The sequence below is a fragment of the Manacus candei genome, unplaced genomic scaffold (assembly GCF_025592945.1).
Source record: "Manacus candei isolate 608988 ecotype Guabito, Panama unplaced genomic scaffold, ASM2559294v1 h1tg000014l, whole genome shotgun sequence".
In the NCBI taxonomy this organism is placed as follows: Eukaryota; Metazoa; Chordata; class Aves; order Passeriformes; family Pipridae; genus Manacus; species Manacus candei.
The window spans coordinates 65,384,796-65,397,314 of record NW_026138062.1 but is presented as its reverse complement, the minus strand read 5'-3'; the positions used below and the strand labels follow the sequence as shown (position 1 = coordinate 65,397,314).

At 41.2% G+C, this 12,519-nt stretch overlaps 1 protein-coding gene across 2 annotated transcripts in view; it reads left to right on the top strand.

Moving 5' to 3' along the window:
* The first annotated feature begins 3,876 nt into the window (after positions 1 to 3,876).
* The window catches only part of BACH1 (BTB domain and CNC homolog 1), a 30,012-nt gene continuing 21,369 nt past the window's right edge, over positions 3,877 to 12,519 (top strand). Inside the window, exons 1-2 of one of the 2 annotated variants that reach the window (XM_051781137.1) lie at positions 3,909 to 4,027; positions 6,735 to 6,778. The gene's annotated coding sequence lies outside the window, so the exon portion shown is untranslated. Of the gene's footprint in view, positions 4,028 to 6,734; positions 6,779 to 12,519 lie in introns of both variants that reach the window. The other variant, XM_051781136.1, reaches the window with a different exon arrangement.

Genomic DNA, 12,519 nt, shown 5'->3' with positions numbered 1-12,519 from the left:
TTTGCTTCACCTTCTGAACATTTTTGGTCTTTTCCCAGACCAATCAGATCAGGCATTTCTACCTGACAAAATTACAGCCAGTACCAGTATTTACTCCAGGTATCCAGGAAAGCAAATTCATTTTTCAAGAATAAATCAGTTGTTTTCCTCTTTAAGTTAAGTACCCCCGTGGGATTTTTTAGCTGTCCTGCTGCAATTCTCATTCTTTGGTCTTCTCACACACCTCCCCCATCCTATCCAAGTAGACCTCTAATTTTCCACAGCTAGATACTCTTTCCCACCTTTTTGCCATTGTTTACACATGCTTTATTACCCTTCTCACAGAATCAAAAAAACTCTCATTCTATTTAAGAAAAAAAGTTTCTTTTTTCCCCCATTGAAATATTACTGCTTAATTTAAGGGTGCTGTTCTTAAAAACTATATTTGAAAAGAACCCCAACCAAACAAACCAGATTTAACCAAGAGGACAATTTTCATTTTAACAAGGTTTGATGAGAATTTGGACAAAATTAGCTGTAGATTTAAAATACATTTACAATTGCATTTCAAAAGACAATTTACTCAAATAGGATTTACTTCTAGATGGAAAGCATTTTTTTCTCATTTTTTATAAACAGGTAGTGTAAAAATATTTTCTTGTGTTTAAGACCATGCTTTCCCAGAATGAACAAAAGACTTCTGTAAGCCAGAAACCATGGAAAATGTGTGTGTGTTCCTAAGGATTAGAACAGTATCACATACATACGGCAAAAGACGGTATGGAAATAAATTCTAAAATAATGTATTTAAAGACTTCAAAAAACATTTTAAAATAAGAGGCAGATTTTCAGCTTGCACATATTGACATAGCCCTGAGCTTTCAGTCACTTAGATAGATACCACAGTAGCTCCTTGATAGATCAATTTACAGTTAGAAAATGTTATCTAAATGTAGACTAAAAATCAGCCTTTGTATTTGCAAATTCACAGGAGGGAGTGGTTTGGCTTTCATTTACTGGTGTGTAAATGGACTAATATTCCATATGATGCCTACAGAAGTCATATTTGATGTGGAAATGTGTACAGCAGGGTCTTCAGCCTCTGCCCTGTGAAGCCAGAAGATGGGCCTTCAGCACCAATTTTTCTCAACAATTCCCCAACACCCTTGTTCTATAGGATCCTGATCCCAGCATCCTGCAGGGTTCAATCAATGCATAGCCCTCTGGGAGTTATGTCTCTGGCCTAACCCAGTTAGCCACACTCCCACTGCAAAGGCATGAGATAGGTAGCTCCAAAAGAAGTTTTATCCCATCTGTCTCAGACACCTACCACAGGAAGGGAACAATTACCTTGTGGAGATGCCTGTCTAGTTCCATCAACTACACTGGAGCCTAGATGAGCAGCTTAGACTAGACAGTTCAATTTTAGATGGATAAAGATAGGTGAGATGAATCTCACTTTAGCATTGGGATATGTCACAATTTAACTCTGGAGAATTTACTAGCCAAGTTTCTATGGTACGAAACCAGCTTCAGCACACAAAGCTGAGGGAATAAGGGCAGAAAAGAACACATCCAATATTAAAGATGGCCTAAATATTCTACGGTATAGGCTGTACCCTGCGGTCAACACAACTAACCTGTAGATTAGAGCACTTTCATCTCTCTCATCCACAGACCAGCCAGAGCTCAGTAAACTGAGCTGCCAGAAACTAGTGGTAGCTGAGGCTGGTGCATGCAGTGTGCCAGAAGCAATAAACAACACTAGCAAAGAGACTGCTATAGCCAGGATTCATGAGGAATTAACAGCATTTGATAGAATGGGACTTAAGAATCCCATTAATGTCATCAGTGTATCAGAAAAATAAATCTATTTCAACGAATGAACATTTTCCTTTGATCTCTTCTAATTATATTGTTATTATTTGTTATCATCCACACTACCTCTGTGAGCATTTATCATCTCAGTTTTCATATTGTTTTATCTTTAAAGTATTTATTATTAATTTGCAAGAAGATCTACTTCCTTGATTTTCAGCTTAGATTTCCAGATCTCATTTTCACTGGTTTTACTTCTCCTTTTAGGAAAAAAATGGACTAACTTTTTTATTTTTCCTCCTCCAGTTGTGTCATTTCAATGAGGAAAGTACTCATGCAGTTCTTCAGACTGACTGTGAGTGAGAAGCAAGCTATTTTGCTGTAATTTCACTCACTATTGTGTGGGAAGTAAGCATTGCCATCATCCCTAGGATCCCGAACAGGACATGAAGATCCCTTCTTGGTGGGGGAAGCCCAAGATTTGATAGTCAATCTTCCAGTCAAAGTCATAACTCCTTTTGCTTTGATTTACTACTTTTTGTCTTGATCTGTTTCTTCTCTCTTCTGTTCCACTCTCTTCTCTACAAAAATCTTTGGTGTAAGACCACAAACAAAGCCCCCAAACCCCCAAATTTTAGTCTAGTGGTAGATATTTTAAATTTTCTGCTTATGCTTAAACATTGCAAACATCTTGTACTTCTGCAACTCAATTTTTACCATCTAAACAGTTGTCTTAAAGCTGCCTGCTTCACATGTGAAGGGGACTAGGAATTCCTAACATGTGTAAGAGTGTAACAACTACAAGTCATAGAAGTCATGAACAGCAGCTGTAGAAATCTAGATTCAGACTACCTTAAGTACTGGTAGTACCCAAATCTCAACCCAGAAGGTTCTACTTGGATATCATCATCTAATAGCTGTCCTTAAATTCAATTTCAATTGTTTATGTTATTTTGTAAGGCAACTCTGTTCGCACTGGTGAATATATTGACCAACTAATAACTAAAAATAATTAAGTGCTACCTTCTTAATTAGTTATCAAACAGACATTGAAGGAAAATCTGTATTACAGAATACACCGAGTTGGAAGGGACCCACAAGGATCATCGAGTCCAACTCCTGGCCCTGCACAGGATCCCCAAGAGTCACACCCTGCGCCTGAGAGTGTTGTCCAAACACTTCTTGAGCTCTGTCAGGCTTGGTGCTGTGACCACTTCCCTGGGGAGCCTCTTCCAGTGCCCAACCACTTTCTGAGGGAAGAACCTTTTTTTTGATATCCAGCCTAAACCTCCCCTGACACAACTTCAGGCCATTCCCTCGGGTCCTGTCACTGGTCACCACAGAGCAGAGATCAGTGCCTGCCCCTCCTCATCCCTCACGACGAAGTTGTAACTGGAATGAGGTCTCCTCTCAGCCTCCTCTTCTCCAGCTGAACAGACCAAGTGCCCTCAGCCGCTCCTCACACGGTGTTAGCCTCTGCCAGAACTGAAAGCCTAGTGCAGAAACAGCCGGAAAACTTACGGGATACTTAAATACGGTGTAAAACAGATTGTATGATTCTTCTTGCTTTATTTTACAAGGCATGAAAGCAATCACTCAAATGCAAACAAAACTGTTAAACTTGGTTAAAATCTCGTAACAATTAAATTCCCATCAGCATTCTTGGCACCTTTTGCCATCATTAATGTTTTATTCAGGAGCTTCTGGAGAAAGTTGTCTTCACTGGTGTCCTCGAATAAAAAGGTACACGGAATTTAACAGCCCGCTAAGCGCCCATGCCAACAGCAGGGAGAAAGGGAGGGACGGAGGCAGGAAAGTGGGAGAGAGGAGCGGAGAGAGGAAGAGGGAGGTGAAGGGGAAGAGAGGGAGGGAGAGAAAGAGGAAGAAAGACACAGAGAAGGAGAGGCAGGGAGGCCGCCGCGGAGCGGGCGGGGGGCGGCAGGACCCGACGCTGCCCCGGCTGGCGGCGCCCGGCGGCGCGCATGCGCAGCACGCGGCGGTGTGGGCGGCTGCGCGTCGGCGGGCAGCGCCGCGCCCAATCAGCGGGCGGGGCGTGCGCGCGCGGGGGGGCGGCGGGCGGTGCCCGCGGGCAGTCACCTGACGGCGCGCGCCGCAGTCGGGCCGTGCCCGTTCCGGGAGCGGCGGAGCCCGGGCAGCGGTGGCGGGGCGAGGAGGAAGGGGGCGAGGCAGCGACGGCGCTGTCCCCCGGCCCGCGGCGGCAGGCACCGAGGTAAAGCCCAGCCGGACCGAACCGGCCGCCGCCGGGAGGGCGCGCGCGCGCTCGCGGCCGGTGCCCGTCGAGGGGTTGGCGGTGGGGGGCGAAGGCAGCGCCGCCCGGGCGCGGGGAGCGGCGAGGAGGGTCAGGCCGCGCTCACGGGGGCGGTGTCGGTCATGCGGCCCCTTTCCCCTCCCCTCCGCCGACACACGCTCTGCGACCCGTCCCGCCGCGGCCGGGCCCGCGTAGGGCCGGGGGGTCTCGCCCTTGGCGGCGGCGGAGGCGCCCTGTCAGCGCTGGCTGTCCCTCCGGCGGGTATCGCCTCCCTTCGCCCGAGGCCTGCGCCCCGTCGTTCCTCGTCCCTGCTTTCCGCGGGTGCCCTTGTGTCCCGGTGACACAGGCGTGACTCTCCCACGCCGCGTTCCCTGGTACTGTTCGAAAGGGGCGATTGAGCCCCGCTGGGAATCCTGCGGGAACCCCGCTCTGCCCGGGTAGAACGTGCGGCTGGAGTGCTCGGTGTTTGTTTTCCTTCGTTGGAGCCGGGGAAGGTTTATTTTAGACCGTAAACAACGGGATACAAATCCTGTCCGTCTTGTTCTGTGCGGTGAGATACTTGGCATGTTTTGAGGCACGGTGAAAATGTAGTAATCACAAAACAACCATCACCTGCTTTTCTGTAACAGAACTGTCACTTGCTTTTCTGTCGAATTATATTTATCCGTTTTAGTATGACAGTATAACAGTAAACCCAAATTCATATACAACTCGGTTCTCCAAATGCTTGTTGGATTTAAAAAGGACAGAGAAAATGTTCTAGCAGTAAAGATAACTGTATGTACAGTATTTTTTGACAGACACATTAATTTGAGGCACTTTAGGAAGGCAGTTTTTCTGTGTGTGAAAAACATTGGCTGTAGTAATGGAATAATTGCAATCCAGAAACATTGTAAATTAAGGTTATGCAGCACTCTGAATGCTCTAGTATACAGAGTCCAATTTTGAGTATTATACTGCACTGCAAAGAAAATGAAGGAGTATATTCCTGTCAACATGGTGAGTCTGAATTAAAGCATCTAAAATAAACCATGGAATATGATTTTTAATATGAGTTTAACTTTAAAGGTGACTTAAATGGCATGACCTAACACATGCAAGTAAGTTTGTGTGTACCCTAGCAAGCAATGAGGCCCAAAATAGGCAGATTTGCAGAGAGAAGCAGTTGTTGCTGAAAACAGAATATCCACTTCATTTATTTTTCAGAAGGGCTTCCTTCGTGGTGACTGCTGAATACCTTGAGATTTGGAATTCTTTAGAACATCTAGAGTACATTTCCCAATTTATTCTAAAAAAGAATTTACTCTTATTATCTGGATGTGCCTTGTGAAGTGAACAAAAGCATAGTAAGTGGGATGTGTGGGAAGTTTGCTTCATTAGCACACTCCTGATTCTAACCAAAGTGCTAATGTGGAAGTTTAACTTCCATCAGCTGTATCTTTGAGTGGTTTATATGCAATAATATGCAAGATCTTAGTGTGTTAAATGTTTACTTGCTTTTAATAGGTTCTAAAATTCTTACGCAAAGGATATTTTGAAGAGTAATAAAGTCGTGTTTAAATAAGAATGGTCTAGTATTAAAACCCATACCCTTTACCTGATTCTTTGGATCAGGTGGCACTCTTGTTAGGTGTAGAATAAACATGTCTTTGCACATGAGTTGCTCGAGTCCCAAGTAACTCTGCCCTATGGTTTAGGGAAACATAGCTGAACAAGTCTCCTTGTCATGTCATCCCCACCTTCCAAGTCTTGATAATCAAAGTGGTTGTGTGAATTCTTTGTAAATTTCCTTTTAATCATAGTTGTCTTTCTCCCTGCATCGAGCATGCTGGGGTGTGGGGGGGGAAAGGAGTGTTAGATCAGTCAGAGGGTTCATATTTGTGTCTGAGTGCTGGCATTTTAATTGTCCCCTAGAATTCGATCGCTGGAAGTTTCATGGGGGGTAGGAAAAACCTTTGTGGTATTTATAATGTAAGTCCTGTTTATATGCTATCCATGGTTAAACATAGATACCATGTTAGTTGATGCAAATGTGGGTAGGAGCAAAACCTTGAGTGAACCAAAATTAACTGCTGAAACAATCATTAAGTTGTATTAATTCAGCCCAGTATGACCACAGTGGGGATGAGGTGTGAGGACCCACCTGCAGCTTTCCCTGCCCCCACCTCTGGTTCAGAGATAAGCAGCCTGGAGAGGGGAAAAAAAGCAATAGAAAGGCTTACTTTGCTGTAACAAATCATAGGCTATATCACAAAAGTCACTCCATCTCCATATGCAGTTCTTTTCAGTTAATGCCCTTTTAAGGGTGGAAGGCAGTTTTGGCATTGTTAAGTAATACAAAGGGAAAGTGTTGTATTTTGTATAAATGTGAGTTAGCTGGTTAGAATAAGGCTCAACTGACCTATAAGCTACTGAAGCTTTAAAAAGGGGGAAGTGTGCTATGAGGGGTAAATTGACTTTAGAAGCACTGGGGAAATACATATCAATTGAGTTTAATCATTAGGCGTACTTTGGAGAGTGGAAGAGGTGTAGCCTAGGGTATCAGTAACTCAAAATGTCTTTAAATGTGAGCCTGTGTCTTAAAGAATATTCAATTAATCTTTAGAATCGTGTTGAGATATTTTGTTTGTGAATGACTCCGTTTGAACTGTCAACATAATGTTTGTAGGTGTTTGGATTCCAGTCTTGGCCCATTGTCAAATACTTTGATAAGTAAGTATATGCCATTTGCACTCCCTGTTTACATTTCTTTTAAGGTCATTGAATCACAAAATCCTAGAGTAGTTTGGCTTGGAAGGGACCTTAAAGATCACCTAGTTCCAACTCCCCTGCCATAGGTAAGGACACCTTCCACTAGTCCAGGTTGCTTCAAGCCTTGTCCAACCTGGCCTTGGACAGTTCCAGTGGTGGGGCAGCCAGAGCTTCTCTGGGCAACCTGTGCCAGGCCTGACCACCCTCACAGGAAAGAATTTCTTCCTAATAGCTGACCCTCCCCTCTGTCAGTGGGAAGCATTGCCCTGTGTCCTGTCACTCTGTGCCCTTGTCTTAGGTTCTTCTCCAGCTCTCTTGGAGCCCCTTTAGGCTCACTCTGGGGTCTTCTCTTCTCCAGGCTGAACAACCAGCTCTCTCAGCCTGTCTCCATAGCAGAGGGGCTTCAGCCCTCAGAGCATCTTCGTGGCCTCCTCTGGACTCGCTCCAGAAGATCCACATCCTTCAGAGTTTGGGTGCCCCAGATTTTGGATATCAGTATTTTAATGTGGTACCATCCCAAAAATGCTTATTCACAGCTCAGCTAGTATGACCATGTCTCTTGACATTGTGTGTCAGATAGGAAATGATGGGAAGACTGAAACACAGCTTTAGGTGATTTGTCAGAGACCTTTACTAGCCTTACTATTTGAAGTCTGGTTTTCTGCACATTTTTTCTTTTCTTTATTGTTATATAAATACTGTCAGTTCTGATGAATCTGTGCTGTTCTGTTTTCATAGAAATGTTTCTGAAATTCTTTCTGATTTATGTCTAAAATATCTGCAGGCTTTTTTTCAGTTTCACATATTGTGAAGGGCAGTTGTGGAAACAAATCAGAGTTAAACAGATAATACCAGAAACGAGATTCTAAATATAATTTCCAAACCATATTTTCTTTGATTTGCCAGTATAACTGCTTCTCAGTTTTCACAGGTTCTTTCTTGTGTCCTTCTAAGTTAGAGTAAAATACGTTAGAACCACAGATGGTTAATTTGGTATTCATCATAAATATTTTGACGTACATACTTGTAAAGGCTTATGACAGTTATTAAATCAAGATAATTTGTGTGGTTTGTTTAACTGTGGCAAAGAGTAGAATATGTAGCTCTAAATGCAAAGGTGTTTGTCCTCTGAGAAAAGGCAGGAGCTGAGAGTAGATTTTAGTTGTGCGTGCTTTTCTCATCCTAAGTGAATATTTTATTATCTAACCTGGTTCTTATTTAAGAAAAAATAAAACCAGTTTTTACTTATGTTTTTTGAGTGTTATGTTTGTGGTTATTTTTGTTGTTGTTAAGTGCTTTGAGTTCTTTTTAAAGGTCTTTCTGAAGTCAGAGCATTGTTGTTATCTTTGCAGAGTAACTTGCTTTGAATACGAAGGGCTATAAGTACTGGAATTTTGCTGCAAAGGAGTCTCTGAAATCTCCTCATGCCTATTTCATTTTCTAGCAGTGAACAAACCAAATCCCACACCATGATTTTCAGCCCTGATCCAAAAATTAAACTATTAGTTGTCTAAAATAATGGTAAACTGCAGAGTAGTAATTTTTGTTTATTTTTGCTTTGACATGGACTACTTTGTGTCATCCTCTGAGGGAAACTTTTCAGACTTCTGTTCTGTGGGAAATCTGTTGTTACATGGTATCAATTTTTTTTCCCCCGTTTAAAGTCACAGCTTCTGGAGTCTTGTATGCTCAGGTTCCAGCCCCCCAAGTCCCTCCCACGTCCCGAGTTCTCATACAGCTTGCAAATATTTTTTTTAAAAAGTATATATTCAGGCTTAAAACCTGGAAAACAAATTAAGACTCTCAGAGAAGACTTTAAACTTGCCAGACTTCCTGTGATTCTTTTTTATACTAGCTTGTGACTTGACAAGAGTCCAAATGCTATGGTAAGAATTATGTTACAAAAATACAGCCTGATAATTTTTGAAAGGCTCATTTGTGTAATTAAGCTGTGAGCAATATCATCCAGGTGTTAGACTGGATGATAAATAAAGAATACAATTTAGAATTATGAGTGTGCTAATATCTGAAGATTAAATGTACTTTTTTCTGAAAGAGAAAGCATTGCTCTCTGGGCAGCAAAGCTTAGTTTTTGCTTTTTTATCACTTTTTTTTCTGTTACAGTCTTTTTGAACTAAAGATGAAGAAGCAATGAGCATGAACACCAAAACGCTTGTTCATTCTTTGTCAGCATAATGTGAATCAGCAGCTATTAATTGCTGTAGGCTTTTGTCTGTAATGTAACTATTTCCTTAAAAGGAGAGAGAGCTGGGGGGCAAGGACAGAGAGATAAAACTTTAGGAAAAAAAGCCTGTGCAGTGTATTTTGAATAAACTGTCTCTTATCTAAACTGTCTTGTGACAGACTATCTAAATGATAGTTGTCCCTTTGGACTTCACATCTGCGGATGACAGAAATTTTTTTGTAGGCTAAAGTAAATGTGTCAACCATAAGAGAATTGAGAGACATGAGTGACGTGCTGCAACTTACTCAATAGGTCAGCGTAAGAGTTAGGGATAGCAACGGGGGTGTTTTCTCCAAGCTGTATTTTTGGGGATCTACAATTGTCTCTTTTCCAACTATTCAAGAATTTAAAGTGTTCCAAGAATACAGATGCATTAAAAGCACGGTGATAACTGAACAGACCTTTGTTGTTTGCTAGGTGATAAATTAATCTTGCTAGTTTTATCCTGATAGTGAGCACAACTGAATTTACATCCGGATATCCAAGTTCAGCTCGGATAGCAGTGACAGCCAAGGGGTGTCCTGCCCATGTTCTGCAGCTACTACAAAGGGGAGCTTTGCACTGTACTCTCTCTTATTTCAGAACTTTACCTGTGTACAAGTGACATTGTGATGTGTCATTGTGACTGTGCTTGCTACAGAGGATTGATATCCAGTGTGGCATTAGTGGATGCTTGTTCACAAAATAAAGTCTAAGGAGCAGGGGTTTGTTTACATTTTTAGTAATTTGGGTAACTTTTGACTGGATCTCATACAGGAAGTTTATGGTAGGTGAAGATCAAAAAAAAAACCAAATGTGTGTAGACTGAGTTGATTTGCATAGTAGGGCTGCACAACTGATATAGGAGTCCAGGAATTAAAGGTTAGCTCTTCTTCATAGGATATCGGAAAAGGATTTATTTGTTGATGGAAAATAAGAGGCTGTTGCTCTTTAAGAGAAAGCAGTGACCTCACAGGATGTAACTCCTGTAGCTGATGTGGTTTTGCTTGGTTCTTGCTAGTACCATGGCTGTCTTAGTGGAGCTTAAGACAGAAGGACCACAGGTCAATTTTTTTTTTTTTCTGGTTTATTGCCCCACTTGCTCTTAGGCATGTTAACTGTTGATGGTAACAAGGTAGACTCCTGTGTTTTATTTGACAGTGAGTCTTTGAAAGGCAATTTTTAGGTTTGGATGCTGGACTTGATTGAATCTGGGTGCGTTAGGATGAGTCCTTTCTTCAAAGTTCATCTGGTGATGAGGAGATTACTGGTCCTGGTCACAGAGGCACAGTGAGGTCCTGCTGGATGGCAGAACCAGCTCTGCTCAGCTTCCTGGAGTGGCTGGTTCTCAGCTTTCCAGGAGGAGAGAAAGAGTATCAAACAATTTCTGTATCAAAACCTTCTCCAGTCTACGCTGCTCTTCCATCTGCTGTCTCCAAAAACCTGTAGTTTGGAGGGGGAAAAAAGGATTTGGAAGATAAACTTTGATGTGTGAGGAGGAAATTTAGGGATGAATGCTACCTCTGAATTTGGGGTTCCCATTGTATCTTGGTGACCATTAGATGCTGGCTTTTGTTTTCCAGGTCCTTGGATTTAGTGCCAAGTGTTAAGACTGTAAGTTATAATCAGCTATGTTTTTCCTGAAAGTGTAAGCCTTCAAAGTAATAGAGGCATGACCATTATTGATTTCCATGGGTTTCTGTGTTCTGATTTCATATTTTTAAGGACACTTGAAACATTCAAACTCAGAATGTTCAAAAAGCATTTTGGTAAAACTGTACACAAACCACAGGTATCATAATGTAAATAGAAGCGGAAGGGACAGCAAATTGCACTCTCAAATCTGTATCCGGTTTTAAGGGCCATTTTATTATTCTTTGGCTGTTTGCCTCAGAGTCTCAGAGCTCATGGAGCTCATTTCTGTGACTCATTCATTCTTTTTAGTTGTGAATTTTCTTCTAATGCAGATCATTCCAGCATCAGCTGAACCAATGTTCAAAACACTCTCCTTAGATGTAAATCATACCCCTTTGTATGCTGAAATCTCAACCTTTTGGTTTTGTGGTGTTTGAGGATTCTAAATTTACCTCTGTTAGCTGAATTAATGTATGTTATTCTGTGGTAAAGGTCCTGGCAGCTGTTATAGGCAGACAGGAACACCTTCAGCTGTTACTTTTATGGTCTTTGTTCAGAAACAGTGATGCAAGTATACAATAAACCAGCTATAAGCATACAGAATTGGTGTTACCTGACTCATTTTCTAAGTTAGCAGAATGCTTAGTAGTAAACTATATGGCATTTTGGGAGATTTCCTAACATTGATGCAAAATACAAGATATTCTGTCTGTCTTCATTCAAAGTTTAAAGAAGTTCTTACTATTATTCAATGCAGTTAATTAATAGTAAGCTTTATGTATTTAGATTGATTTTTATGATCTTGTATGTTTGGCATTAATTATTAATAAAATATTTTGGACAAAGCATTCATGTTTTAGAAATTCTCCAAAGCAAAGCTGGAATTCTTTGATTGTTGTCCGGTGGACATCTGGATAAGTGATAATAATTTGGGATAGTTGTTGCTGGTGTTAATGTTTGAGTTAATACTATTTTGACTAATAATATTACAGTTGCTTTATTTTTCTAATGTTCTGAATTTTGTCTTGACAACTGCATCTCATTGCTGTTGCTTCTTGTTAGCTGTATAACTTTCCCCCTTGAATGGGATTTCTGTGTTATCAGCTATTTTCAACCAGGACTTATTAATGATGACAGATTGTGAAGTTTGGGCTCAACAGCACAAAAAAAAAGCAAATGCTCATACTGAACACTGTCAGTATCCATACGTTGTGTGTTTTGCTGTCCTTTGTGTAGTAAAGGTTACTTCTCTGCATTAAATACTTGAGAAAGTGGTACTATGTCAAATTCGGATTTTCAGGAGTGGTTTACTAGGAAGACTGATTGTAAAAAGCTTTTACTGGTTCTATTATTGTGACTTTACTATATCATATAAAAATTTATGTATTATTTATATAATACGTGATTTCTATATTTATGTATGTTATTCAAAAGTATATAGCATTTTTTGTGAAATGCAGTACAGAACTTTCCAGGAGTATGTATTGTCTGAATTTAAGAGACAACCTGTTGAACAGGTTTCTCAAGTTTTCAGCCAAAGATTCAGCCAAATTAAACAAAGATTGAATTAGCTTATCTCCTTTCTCTACAGCTTCAGCTTTCTGGCAATTCAGTTGTGAAACCTTTTCCCTTACCAGGTTTTTTTTTTCTTTTACCAGGTCCCTGATTTCTTTTCAGCAATGTTGTGCGTCCATAAAAATTTTGTTAAGCTTTTTGTCTGCTTCTCAAAATTTGCCATCCTGCTGACTACACCAGTTTGTCTTGGGTGGGAGTGGAAGGCTTAGGCAAAATTTATTAAAAAAAGCCCTGCTGTTGAGTCACGAGGTGCAGAAAGGACTCCCTT